The 14,553-nt window shown below is 41.2% G+C and overlaps 1 long non-coding RNA gene across 1 annotated transcript; it reads left to right on the top strand.

Annotated features, from left to right (window-relative positions):
- The first annotated feature begins 8,261 nt into the window (after nucleotides 1–8,261).
- LOC141146914 (uncharacterized) lies at nucleotides 8,262–13,756 on the top strand. Its single transcript, XR_012244998.1, has 4 exons — nucleotides 8,262–8,381; nucleotides 11,532–11,560; nucleotides 12,766–13,031; nucleotides 13,539–13,756. It is a non-coding gene; the product is annotated as an uncharacterized lncRNA (long non-coding RNA).
- The last annotated feature ends 797 nt before the right edge of the window (nucleotides 13,757–14,553 follow it).

Consider the following 14,553-nt stretch of genomic DNA (forward strand, 5'->3'; position numbering starts at 1 on the left):
TGTCCACAATTGGCCCTAGTATATGAATGTGAGTTGGGGACCTTGGATTGTGGACTCCTTGAGGGTAGGGACCAATGTGAGTGTGCGATGTATATGTGGAGCGCTGCGTATATTGACGGCGCTATATGGGTACCTTAAATAAATAGGGATAATTGTAGACATGCACCCACACTCACTCTGGATGGACTGGTGTCTTTATTCAACCTTACTAACTATGTAACTTTGCTTTAAACTTTTCCACAACTTTATCCTGACCTGTCTGGTATGTTCCTTGGCCTTCATGATGCTGTTTGTTCACTAAGGTTCTCTAACAAACCTCTGGGGGCTTCAAAGAACAGCTGTATTTATACTGAGATTAAATTACACACAGATGACTTCTGAAGCCAATTGGTTCCACTAGATTTTAGTTAGGGGTATCAGAGTAAAGGGGGCTGAATACAAATGCACGCCACACTTTTCAGATATTTATTTGCAAAAAAATTTGAAAACCATTTATCATTTTCCTTCCACTTCATAATTATGTGCCACTTTGTGTTGGTCTATCACATAAAAGCCCAATAACAAACGTACATTAAAAGCCCAATAACATACATTTACGTTTTTGGTTGTATCAACCAAATTCACACTAATAATAGATTTGCGCTTACTCTTACTTTAAATATTCAAGAAGACATAAGCAGCTAACACCACAACTAGAATCGTTGCCCAACAAATAGATAATAAACAGAAAAAGTGTAGCGCTAAAAAACAAGATACCTTAAAACTAATAGGTTAGAAAGGCCTATGCCTGAAAAGTAATGTACACATATAAACGTATCACATTAAAAATCCAGAATAAAAAAGTGGTTCAAATGGACAGTCAGTGAGTTGGAACTGAATGGGTCACTACCCAAAAGTGAGGTGAGGAGCGCCTTCACCAACATACAGCAGGAAAGTCTTTAAGGATGATGTTCTGCAGTCATTCAAAAGAGTTTCATCACTATATTAGATACTGCATATATAAACCAATTTCATATGTCACACCACTGTGTCTTCAAAAACATGCAGTGCATTAAGGTGTTGCAGATGGGGGCTTACCGGAGGGTTTGAACCCAAAACAGCGTATACTGTAAGGGTCAAACCAGCTTTTATTGCACCCTGGCAATAGTGAGAGGAACTTGGCAGTCTGAGAATAATGAGAAGGGCTTCTCTGAAGGTGTATCTTCTCCACACATAATAATGGATCTCTTTCCTTTTCAATCTGCAGCCACTGTAATTTTCTGAGAATGCATTGCAATATGCATTCTCAGAAAATTACAGTGGCTGCAGATTGAAAAGGAAAGAGATCCATTATTATGTGTGGAGAAGATACACCTTCAGAGAAGCCCTTCTCATTATTCTCAGACTGCCAAGTTCCTCTCACTATTGCCAGGGTGCAATAAAAGCTGGTTTGACCCTTACAGTATACGCTGTTTTGGGTTCAAACCCTCCGGTAAGCCCCCATCTGCAACACCTTAATGCACTGCATGTTTTTGAAGACACAGTGGTGTGACATATGAAATTGGTTTATATATGCAGTATCTAATATAGTGATGAAACTCTTTTGAATGACTGCAGAACATCATCCTTAAAGACTTTCCTGCTGTATGTTGGTGAAGGCGCTCCTCACCTCACTTTTGGGTAGTGACCCATTCAGTTCCAACTCACTGACTGTCCATTTGAACCACTTTTTTATTCTGGATTTTTAATGTGATACGTTTATATGTGTACATTACTTTTCAGGCATAGGCCTTTCTAACCTATTAGTTTTAAGGTATCTTGTTTTTTAGCGCTACACTTTTTCTGTTTATTACGTTTTTGGTTGTAACATGACAAAATGTGGAAAATTTTAAGGGGTATGCATACTTTTTTAAGGCACTGTATAGACAGACGATTTTGCGCCACGCATGGTTATCATTATATTACCAAGGTGGGATTTACCGTCAATTACATCTTCAACTTATGTTGATATCTTATGAGGGATACAATCTCCCCAAAAATGCTGAGTTGAGATTTATGGTTCTATGTTGTAGGCTTTCTTTTAGAATCGTTATAACTTACTATTTACGTGCAGTGGTCCTCTTTCAAACGGGGACATTTTTGTGGTAAAGTGTTTAAGAAAGTAATTCCCCTCACTTTCCTCTAGCATCCTGTTGTATTTTGGCAATGGTGAATAGTGAAGGGCAATCCCCTGAATAGCACACAGACAGCAAAAATGAAACTTGGGCTTTTAAACCATTACATACTCCATTCAAATCTAAAAATAAAACTAAAAAACTTTTAGATTTTTTTTTTTTTTTTTTAAATCTTTATTTAGGGAGTGCAGATTATACATATAAATCAACAATACAGTATGACAGTTACCTGTTTCTGTTAGTATTTTTCACACACAAAAAATAAAAGAAATTCAAGTATATATTGGTTTAACAGCAGGCATTGTTCCTTTGAATTGTGCTATTGAGGCAGGTAGTTGTAGGATAACGGTTCCAGCTTGATTTATTCATCAGCGCTGTCCAAAATTAAATAATAAACATAAACTAACCATAATTCAAACGAGGGTGCTCCAACAATGTAATGTAACTAACTATGTGACTTCCCAAGGGGTAACACCAGTCTATCCCTATTGTCCAAATAGCGCTCTGCTATCTTATGGTGTATTAATTCTATGTATTGCATTATATAAAAATTATGGTGCTCAATCCTAAAAACATAGGAGTGGTACCAAAATGGGATACTGCAATCCGGGGTTTTTTTTTTTTTTTTTCCCCTTTCCCCACTTAATTTTGGGGAAAAAAAGGAAAAGGACACTAGTGTTGTCAAAGAAGGAAGAAAGGAATAGGAATAAAGGGGGAACAGAAATGGAAAAGCAAGAAGGAAGGGGGGGTGGGTATAGGGTTCTGGCGAGGCCGACGTTCCGCGGCCCCGAAGCATCTAGGGAACGGATACCTATGTATAAGAGTTGTATTCGTCTGAAAAGCGGAACATATACCAATGTGTCCAACGGGTGCCATGTTCCTCCTCTTTTTCCCTGAGAGCAGCTGTGAGGCTCTCCATTCGCTAAATATCACAGACCCTGCTAAAGCATTGTGTCACTGTTGGAGGGGACTGCTGCTTCCACATGCTGGGAATACACGCCCTAGCTGCGTTCAAAAGGTGTTTCAGCAAAGATTTGCGGTACCGCTTACTAGACATCGGAGTCAGATTCAGGAGTACTGCCGCTGGATTGTTCTGAAGAGCCACATCAGTGAGTTTGTGAATGATTCCCAAAACCTGTCTCCAGAAAGGAGTCAAGGCCGAACATTCCCAGAAGATGTGAATTAATGTGCCATTTTGTGTGCCACATCTCCAACATAGGGGACTGTGTCCCGGGAATATGGATGCTAGCACTGAAGGTGTCCTGTACCATCGTGTCAGAATTTTGAAGGTAACTTCTTGGTATTTACTACATAAAGAGGATTTATGTGCAAAGAAGAGGATTCGGGTCTTTTGGTCTTCTGTAAACGTAATGTTCAGATCTCTCTCCCACTTCACTAAGTATGAGGGATCCTTTTGGGACGTGTGGGTCAAAAAGATGTTGTAAGAATGAGAAAGAGATTTCCGAATTGGCTCCTCGCCCATGCACAAATCCTCAAAGGGTGTAGGTTGTCTACAGAAACCGCTGACCTCTGGAAGGGATCTGAGGAAGTGTGACAGTTGTAAGATCTTCCATCTGCCCAATATGGAGGAGTTAAAACTAGGGTATATGTTAGAAGGGTCATTCCAATCCGAAGGCCCATAAAAAGAGGAGGCTCTAACTAGACTCCGATCCGAGTGGAGCCAAAAGGACCTATCGGAGAGGCCTGTGTGGAAATCCGGATGTCCAATTATGGGGGTCAGTGGGGAAGGAAAATTGGGCGTCTCCGCCAATTGGAAGTATCTACGGAGTTCCTCCAAGGTGGGTTCAAGCAATGGGTGGGAAGGTAAGAATCTGGAAGAATGAGTTCCACTCCAGGGTAGACCTTCAATGGGAAACTGAACTGTTTCCTGTTCTACAACTCTGTTCATGTGGACTGCTGTGTAATATAGAGCTGGGTCAGGGAGGCCAACGCCTCCTCTCAGTTTTGGTCTTTGTAAGAGGGATCTCTTGAGCCTCGGTGGTTTGCCCTGCCAAACATATCTAACAAATACTGAGCGTAACTTACGGAAGAAGTCCTGTGGTATCCTAACAGGCAATGCCTGGAGGAGGTAGAGCAGTCTCAGCATGATGTTCATTTTTAAAACATTACATCTACCGAACCAGGAGACCGCCAGGCCCCTCCATCTGTCTAGATCTGAGGAGAAAACGCTCAGGAGTGGTTGAAAGTTGAGTTGATAAATGAGGTGTAAATCAGAGGGGATTTTTGTGCCTAAATATTTAATGGCCTGGGGAGACCACCGGAAGGGTAAATTGCCACTAATGGAGGCCCGGGAACCAGGGGTAAGAGTGATGTTTAGCGCCTCCGACTTTTGGAGGTTGATTTTGAAATCCGATAATTCCCCGTATTCACATATTGCCAATAGTAAGTTTGGGAGAGACGTGTGAGGATCTGAGATGTAGAATAACAGGTCGTCCACATACGCGGCAATTTTATGGTGATAAGTGCTCGTCTCGAGTCCCCTGATGTCCGGGTTAAGCCTTATATGTTGTAATAAGGGCTCTAATGAAATTATGAAAAGGAGCGGGGAAAGTGGACATCCCTGCCTCGTACCGTTGCTTATCTTAAAGGGGCTAGAAGTGGTCCCATTTACTCTAACTGTTGCTGTGGGAGAAGAATATATGGCAGAAATCCAGGATAACATGAGAGCTGGCATTCCAAGGCGTTGCAGGGTGGCCAAGAGGAAAGTCCAATTTACCCTGTCAAATGTCTTTTCGGCGTCCGTAGACAACAAAATGAATATGATGTTAAGGCGTTTAGCCCTAGCCACCACATTTATCGTCCTGATGGTGTTATCTCGAGCCTCTCTGTTACGGATAAAACCTGCTTGGTCTAGAGGGATTCTGCGTTGGAGAACAGAGCCTATTCGCTCAGCCAGGATTTTTGTGAATAACTTCAGATCACAATTAAGAAGGGAGATAGGCCTGTAACTCGCGCACAGCAGCGGGTCCTTTTCAGGCTTAGGGATGACGGATATGCTGGCTTGCAGAATATCTGTAGGTATGGCGTGGTTATCTAGTATGGCATTGAAAGCAGTAACGAAGTGAGCTGCCAGTTGAGTTTGGAAGGTTTTATAATAGGTGATGGTGAAACCATCGGGGCCAGGCGCTTTCCCCGTCGGGGTGTTGGCTAGTGCATTTGTGAGCTCATCTGCGGTAATAGGCTGTGAGAGCAAATCTATTTCCTCCTCATTGAGGGAAGGTAGTTTCGCAGCCGCAAGATACGTTTCTATAGATTCTAAACTATTCTGGTTCCGTTCCCCAGAGGGAGAAGAATGTAAATTGTACAGGGCTTCATAGAATACCCTGAAAGACTCAGCCATTTCTGCGGAATCGTGAATTTTGGATCCTGTGGAGGAAGATAAGGCGGTGATGTAGGAAAGGTTGCGTTGGGTCCGTATGGCATTTGCTAGTGTTCTGCTGCACTTATCTCCGAACTCATAAAAGGTTCTGCGTATCCTCAAGAGGTTATTCTTAGCGTGAAACAGGGAATGGTCTCTGATTTGTTCCCGGAGCTTGGTTACTTCTGCCTCTGTGGCCCTGTCTGGAAGGTTTTTGTGACGTTTTTCACAATCATGTAATTTTGCGAGTAATTCAGAAAGCGTTTTTTCTCTGGCTACTTTGAGTCTGTGGCCATGTTTAATAAATATTCCTCTTATGTAACATTTATGCGCTGACCAGATAGTTAGAGGATTGGGGACCGATTGTTTGTTACTCTCGAAAAAGAGATTCAGTTCTCGCAAAATGTCTGCTCTCACCTCAGGATCTTGGATAAGAGATTCGTTTAGACGCCAGGTGGCTATCTTGGGAGCCGGGCGTTGTAAATTTAGTGTCAAAGAGATCGAATCATGGTCTGAGAGCGCGATGTGCCCAATCTGCGCCCCCGAGACAAGTGGGATCGTAGCGTGGGAGACCAGGAGGAGGTCAATCCTGGAGTATGAGTTATGGACAGCCGAGAAAAAGGTGTAGTCTCTCTCCTGCGGATGAAGAATCCGCCATATGTCAACTAAGCGATAAGAATGCAACAGGTCCCTGATTCGGTTCCGGTATCGCAAAGATAGGGCCGAAGATCCCGACGATGTGTCTTTACGGGGATCGATGGTAAGATTAAGATCTCCCCCCAACACTAATGTTCCCTCTGTGAAGGAGGCCAGGGCGTCCAAGCATGATTCAAGTACCGGCAGTTGGTCCACATTTGGCAGATACTGGTTCACGAATGTGAATGTCTGCGACTGAATAGTACCTTTGACAAAAAGGTATCTACCTTCAGGGTCAGCGTAGAGGTCCCCCAGGTGCCAAGGCAAAGTTTTAGCCAGGAGGATACTTGTCCCTTTAGATTTTAAGGAGGGTGAAGCACTGTGGTACACTATTGGGAAATGCTTACTGTAGAGTTTAGGGATACAGTCCGCCCGAAAATGGGTCTCTTGTAAAAACACTATCTGGGGTCTCTGCCTCCAAAGATCCGAGAGGCAACTGGAACTCTTCTCTGGAGCATTTAAGCCCTTGACATTCCAGGATACAAACTTCAGAGACATGTCTGATAGAACGGGGTCGGGTCGCCAGACCTCGCCAGAAACTAGAGCTGTTAGCGGTGTGGGGGAGAGGAGGGGAGGAGGAAAACAGATTAGAGTGAGAGAGTTACAGTGAGAGGGTGGGGAGGGGCACAGATAAGGGCAAGAAAAGAGAAAAAGAAGAAAAGGAGAACAAGATAGGGGAAATTTTAAATTTTAACACATTTACGCAATGAAATTTTTGGATTTTGATACTTGTTTTTCAGAAATGTGCTATATTGCTGTAGAGATGTCAAATTATATTATAATTATTATATTAATTAATATATTTTGCATCTCAAACATACTATAAATTACAGGAATGCAAAAATAAATTAGGTTCACAATGTTTTATGTTAAAGAAAAAAAGTGATATCCCATTTGGTTTTAGATTTCTAAAATATTATACCTGCATTTTGCATCTAAAACAACATATTACATAAGCAAATACAAAAATAAATTGGGTTTTATCATATTTTTTAACAGAATATAAAAAGTGAATCCTCTTTTGGTGTTATTGTAATAACTACTGTATTTATTGGCATATAACACTCACTTTTTCACCATGAAAATTGGGTGCAAATAGCGTGTGCGTGTTATACGCCAATACTTCAAATTTAGCTGCCTCGGAGGGGACAGGGAGGGGGAGGGACGAGCGCCGTCAGATTACATACAGTGAGAAACTCCTGTTTACTTGGTGGCCTCTGTAATAGGAAGTCCCGTCTCCTGGGCCGCCATTGGACCACTGTTCTGTCTATCATAGGAGATTCTCATTGTATGTAATCTGTCGGCGCTCGTACCACCCCCCTCCCTGTCCCCTCTAGGCTGCAGATGGGCATCGATCAGGCTGCACTGATGGCAATGGTGAGGCTGCTGCATTGATGTGGACTGGTGAGGCTGCATTGATGCACTTGTGAGGCTGCAGATGGGCATTGATCAGGCTGCATTGATGGCAATGGTGAGGCTGAAGATGGGCACTGACCCTTATTTTGCTTCAAAGTTCCTTATTTAAAATTTAAGGCTTTTTTCCTGAAACTTCCCTCTTAAAATGAATGTGCGTGTTATACGCCAATAAAAACGGTATTATATTTTGCATCTAAAATATACTCTAGGGTAAGAAAATACAAAAAGAATTTATTTAATTTACAATACTAAAGTATAAGACTGAATTCTGTTTTGGTGTAAAATATATCATTTTATTATTATTACAAAAAATCTAATTAATATTACAAAAATATTATATTTTGAGTTCAAAGCATACGGTAAAGTAAGGAAATAAAAAAAAAAAACTGTGTTTACCATGTTTTATACTAAAGTATAAAAAGTGAATTTTGATTTTTCCCCAGGTGTTTGTTACCTGCTATATTCTGAAAATGTCACGTGTTGCCTGTTGTTATTGTGCTAATTAAAATGTGTCTCCGGCTTTACAAATGCAGTGTCATTTAAACTGGGAATATAACTGGGCTGGCAGCTAATAACTATAGAATATGGAATGTAATATGGAATAACAGTGACAAAAATTGAGTTAGTCATGCCCATTGTAGTTTACTGTCTCCTCCCTGTCCTAGTATTGATATAAAAGCAGCTGATTTTCTGTGGATAATAATCAAGTTTATTCTACTTCAAGGAGCCAGTTTCTGGTATGTAACCTATGTTCGTTATTTGTCAATCTTTGTAGAGTATACAATTTAGAGACATATATCTAGCCACACTTTTTTGTATTGGATAGATTGGGAGAGGATTAGAACCCCTGTATGGTTTTTATTGATATCTGGGACTCATTTAGAGATTTTCTCACACATAGTGGGGATTTACTAAAATTAACACTCAGAATCTGATGCAGCTGTGCTTGGTAGCTAATGAGCTTCTAAGGTCATCTTTGGCAATAAAACCTTGAAGTTCATTGGTTTCTATGCAGAGCTGGACCAGATTTTGCACTCTTTAGTTTTAGTAAATCTCCCCCATAGTGTCCCATCATCAGTGGTTTTCTAATGTGGAAATGCACAGTATTTTATGTTTGGGAAATAATAATTCACAAAGCTCTTTTAACCTTTTTGTCTTTAAAGCTTTAAACTTAAAACACATTTATTTTATGTTGTCAGTCATTGTAGATTAAATTGTGGTATACGCTTTCTCCAGTGTCACTAGTCTCAGAAAGATTACTGGAGATGACGTCATTTGGGGTTAGGGGTCTCTTCACATAAAACCACAGCTTTAAGGGTGGCTTAATAAAGAAGTTAGAAGTGAGCTTAGGAGGACCTTTAAGAAATTATATTTTCCCCTGTACTTTGCCCATTTATTCACTATGCTCAGATGCAGGCACAGGTCTCTTTAACAACTTTTCCCACACCTCCCTGATTTCTGAACATGCCCAAGGAAGACAAATTTGTTCCCCCATGACTTATCATGGCAGGTCATACTGTCAAGGGCCCTCTATGGCAAAGAGAATCCACATGGAAGAGTCACAAAACATTCACCTGGTTCAAGAGGCAAGCCATGTGTGTAGGTCTGTTCCAGATGGTTGAAGAAGTCCGCAGACCCTATGTGGTCTGTTCAGTGTCAAAGGGTGCTGAGACCTGAATTCCACCTCTGATCTGCCACACGTCTGCCCTTCTGAAAGTACTGATCATCAACTTTTTTAAACTCCACATGCCAAAAGACAGATACCAGCACATTCTCCTCATGGTGGAACATGTTACCAAGCTAGTTATGGCAGTGCTAACCCACAGCCGGACCACCAATATTGCTGCCCAGATGGTATGGGAACACTCCTGCTTCCTTTTGACTGTCCACGAAATTTACATTGAGACCAGGGATCCCGTTTTGAAAGCACGTTCTTCCAATAATGGTGCCACTCTCTAGGCAGTAAGAAGTTGCATACTACTATATACCAATAATACACAGATAAGACTGCTGAGAATATTGGCTTGGGAGAAAGTAAGGAAAAGTGTCCATTATTTAGCTGAAATTGTTTGCAGACACAACCATACAGTACATTCCTTGACAAGCCACTCACCTTACCATGTTATATTTGGGCATACTCTTGAGGGGACCACATACCTGTGGAGAAATTGAACACACTCTGACTTCCTTATTTTTGAGAGTGAAAACAACGCCTGTCTGAAGTCCAACAGTTTGTATAAATGGGTCATAGGTGGAGTAAGGAGAGTTGAAAGGTTTGACCTTCAATGTAGGGACAGTGTGTTAGTCCAATGTACACACTAGTAAGGAAAACTGCAAATGTTGTCGGAAGAAGTCCCTGGAGCTGTCCTACAAAGCCTATTCCAGATGTGTTGGTCTAAAATCTCTAGTGAGAAGTAGCTCAAGAAAAACAGACACTTACACTCCTCAAATCTACTGAAACCCGTGGAAAAGGGGATTTTGCGGAACCCATCCAAGATTGCGAGCCACAAATGTCTCTGCCACCAGAAGTTCAATGGTGGCTGATCCCGCTTTCCCACCATTATCTCCAAGACTCCCAGGGAAGGTAATTTTTCCTGACAATATTATTGCACAGCCCAGTGGTCACCCAGCTCAGGTCCATAGTCTTGCTGTAGAGCCCCCTGAACCACCTACCAATGACGTGAATGAAAAGAGAAGCACACCACCTCCTGTCTCAAAGATGGAGCCAAGACTCCACCCCTGAGGTGCTTCCAGAGACCTAGCATTGAGAGACTCCCTGTACCCTTTGCACAGGATGAATGTGAAGGGTCTGAAAACTTGCAAGGGACAACAAGTTCAAATAGGGTGGAGTGCAGGAGTGTCTATTTTGTTCACTATGCTCAAATGCAGGTACGGGCCCCTTTAACTCCATTTCCGACAACTCTTTAAATTCTTGGAGTTGCCCAGGGAAGATGTGTTTCTCTGCTTGCCTCCCTCAGCGACTCAAGGAGGCCACACTTGATAAGGTAGAGCTGGTTGGGCAAGTGATTTGCAGCCAGGTGATAGGGCCCTCCGCTGTTAGAACCAGCGGGGAGGCAGCCAGGACAGAACCTAATGGCATGCAGCTTCTCCAATAGACCCAACTACTACAGGTATCCCCTCCCTGACTGCCACCAGAGTATGTCATTTTCTGTGGGGTGGTGCTTCATCCTTGGATCTCTTCAGCTGCTCACCTGTTTTATCAGAGCTACCCTGGACTTCACTGTGAGGAATGTCTATGAGTATAAATGCAAGTATCATTGTTCATTTCTGTTTTATTGAGTCTTATAAGGGCTATAGAGACTTATAGAGACTATGGGGTTGATTTACTAAAGGCAAAAAGACTGTGCACTTTGGAAAGTGTAGTTGCACACTGCAAGAGAAGTTGCTCCAGAGCTTAGTAAATAAGCAGATGCTCTGTTGACTTTCATCAACCAATCATGTGCAAGCAGAAATGCTGTTTTTTATTTTCCTTGCATGTGATTGGGTATTCTTTGCAAAGTGAAGCTTTATCTCATTTACTAAGCTCTGGAGCAGCTGCACTTGCAGAGTGCAATTGCCCTTTCCAAGGTGCACAGTCTATTGGCCTTTAGTAAATCAACCCCTATGCCTGCAGCCACATGTTACCCTGTTTGAGCAACAGACACATTTCTGTGGAGAGTCCATGTTTATGCAGCTTTCATGATCTGTTTTATATTACATTGCAGTGTATAGTCTCTATATGATCCTTTACAATACTCAGTATAGTAAAGAAAAAAAAAACAGCTAAATAAAATTAGTGCTGGCAGGCCTAATATGAGTAATATATTTTTCTTTATTTTTTGATAAGCATAAAGTTTTAACCAAGTATCTCTGTTTATTTTTTTTAGATCCAACAACATGGCTTTCGCAGGTGTAGGTTAGTAACTTGCTACAATAAATTTCTAACTATATTTATACATTTCTTTTTGATGCTTGAATGAATTAGTCTTTTCCATGATATGATTTTCTTTTTTTTTAATTAAGAACTTGGTTATGGCATTAATATTACCATTTGGATTTGCATTTGGAATTTCTGGTTAGATCAAATATATTTTTGAGTATTATTATTAGAATAATATCCTTACTTGCAGTAAATGTGTTAAATGTGGGGTACTCTTAAACAGTTTTCATATGCAGTGACAACTTTTTATTTTATTTTTTTTTTGCTTCAGTAGTGATGAACATTTTTTTTTTTAACATGAGAGTATGGGAAAGAACAAATGATCATAATAGAAATGTATGACTTAAGTGAAGATGATTTGTATGTGTTCTCAGTGTTAGAGTAATGTCAGACATTTTATCTGAATATTGGCCATATATTATATCTATTTACCAGTTCAATCATCTGTTTCAGTTACCACAATTAGTCCATCACTTGCCTCTTCTATCACAAACACAAAGGAAATAGTGTATAGCTGATGATGGCATCCTTATATGGTTTCCCCTTGCATATGGGGCTGTCTATCTGCAGTATGTCTCTCCTAGTGCTTTGGTGCGCTCAGGAGGAACATGAGCAGCATCCAGCCCAACATCACTCCCCGCAGGTATTCTGTGTTCTGGATCCATGTTCCTTGTCCCCCAAATGTCTGCAACCTCTTGGTATAGCACTCAGCACCATCCAACAACAGTCTGTCATAGACTTTGACAGGTTGCCTGCAGTGGGGTTGGATGCTCCACCTGTCCTTCCCAGGTGCTCTAAAGCTCTGGGAGAGATGAACTACAGATGGATGACCTTGTGTGCCATCAACCTTATTGTCTGTCTGTAATGAGAAGGCTCATAGAAGTGGCAAAGAGGTGAGATATAAATTCTCTTTTGTCACCCCAGACAGCACTTTCTTAGCATACATTGCTGCATGGAATAATTGGCCTTGCCCAAGCTGGGAGATCAAATGCCTGAAATCTAAAGAAAATCAAACATTTGTGTCTTATATTTTTCTCTGGAGTTCAGATTTAAATATTAGATAACATTGCTTACTTATGGTACATATAAAAAATATTATATAGAAACTTTCAGGCCCTACTTGTCTAAGCAGGTGTGTTGATTTCAGTAACTGTGGTTCATATTTTTCCTTTATTTTTCAGGAGCTTATATCGGGCTAGGGACTGGTGGTGGATATAACCGTGGTTTTTATAATGGTAGTTACAGGCCCAATGTCTACGTACAGCCAGAGGTTGCTGTTGTTGGCGGTTTGTATCCTGGATATGGTTATGGTCCTTGGGGAGGCTATAATGGAGGCTATAATGGCTATAATGGAGGCTATAATGGCGGATATTATGGAGGCTACAACAACAACTACTACCACCGCCACCACAACAGACCTCGCTGGTGGTAACACAGGAAAAGGAATGTAAGTTCATATACTGATTAATAAAACAAATCATATACAGTAGAAGGCATGACGATAATAGGTACCCAAGGACACAAGGGGCTACATACATAACAATTAGAGGCCAATCCTCACAAAACTAATATTTTTAACATAGGAGGGTCCAATGGCTTGTATCTCATAAATATTTTGACAGCTAGACAGAGTCTTACTGCTCCTGCTTGGGTAGTTGCATTATCCATAAAATTTAGAAAAAGCAAGAGGGTGAATGAGACCAATTTTCAAGTCTGTGGTAAATTCGAAGAACTTGCATGCTCCCAGCGTCTGAAGATACCCAAGAGATTATATTAACTGGGAATCTATGCAAATCTGAAAAAAATAATTTTGACCGAACTTTTATTTTTATAATAACTTTCCAATTTTGTTTCATCCTACTAGCAAAATATTAAGTAACTTGGGATGCAGCTGATTATTCCTATGCATCATTCTATAATATGCTCTAACCTATGTTCCTCTCTTCTTTTGCAGTACGCAGACACACTATGGAAGTCACATGGACATTTATTCAGTGTTGAAAACACAGCACATTTCCTCAGCTACTAACCTATGCTACAAAATGCTTTATTAAGCTTGATGTCTAATCTATTGCAATTACTGGCCAAATTATGATGTTTTTCCAAGTGCAACATTAAAAAAAAAAATAATACAAAAACAATAAAAATAAAAGCTAAAAAGCCTTTTACAAATCTGAGTGTGTATTTGCTGTGTTATTTAAATGATTTCAGCATTGTCAATAAAAATAAACCTTTTTTCATCTTCCCCTGAAAGGTACCACTTGAACTAAGAAAAGGGGGCAAAGGTCTCTGGGTAGCAACTGTAAAAGGCCAGTCTTTAATCCTGACTCTTCAGCTTGCTAACGTTGGGGCCCAATGATACTGTTGGCATGCACGAGGACAGTCATTAAGGCCTGTAGGCAATAAAAGAGCTATAAAGCAGTAGTGTAGTCAGTTCCTAAGGGCTAAGTCATTAAGCAATAAGTAGCAACAAGTCATGGCCACAAGGTCCTCTCATCGGACCCAGTGACACAGCAGCAGTGATTCATCTGGTTAGGTGCCTGCTCACTCTGGATTGCATGGGGTGACTCCGGTCTACAGCACAGAAAAGACTGGATCCTTGCAGTAGCCTGGTCCCTCCACACTCAAGTCACAGCTCTGTACTCTCTGGTTTCCCCACACATCAATGGCTTTTCAATTGCTTAATATCTCTCCCTCTCTCTCTGGAATGATCCCCATAGCACAATCCTCCCACAATCTCTCCCCACGCTGCACTGACTCCTCTCCTGAATTTTTTGCTAGAGAAAATTTGTCTCTTCCTTCTCTCCAAGCAAGGCTTGGTGGGGGCTTTAGTTCAGGTCCCAATTCTTCCAATGGGTAGTGCTTTCTGGGGGACTACATATCCCATTATCCTTCTCTAGTCTTTCCTGATTGGTTCCTTCACAGCTTGTCAGGAGAGAGGTGGAGTGGGGGATTGAGCAGACACATGC

The sequence above is a fragment of the Aquarana catesbeiana genome, linkage group LG06 (genome assembly GCF_042186555.1).
Source record: "Aquarana catesbeiana isolate 2022-GZ linkage group LG06, ASM4218655v1, whole genome shotgun sequence".
In the NCBI taxonomy this organism is placed as follows: domain Eukaryota; kingdom Metazoa; phylum Chordata; class Amphibia; order Anura; family Ranidae; genus Aquarana; species Aquarana catesbeiana.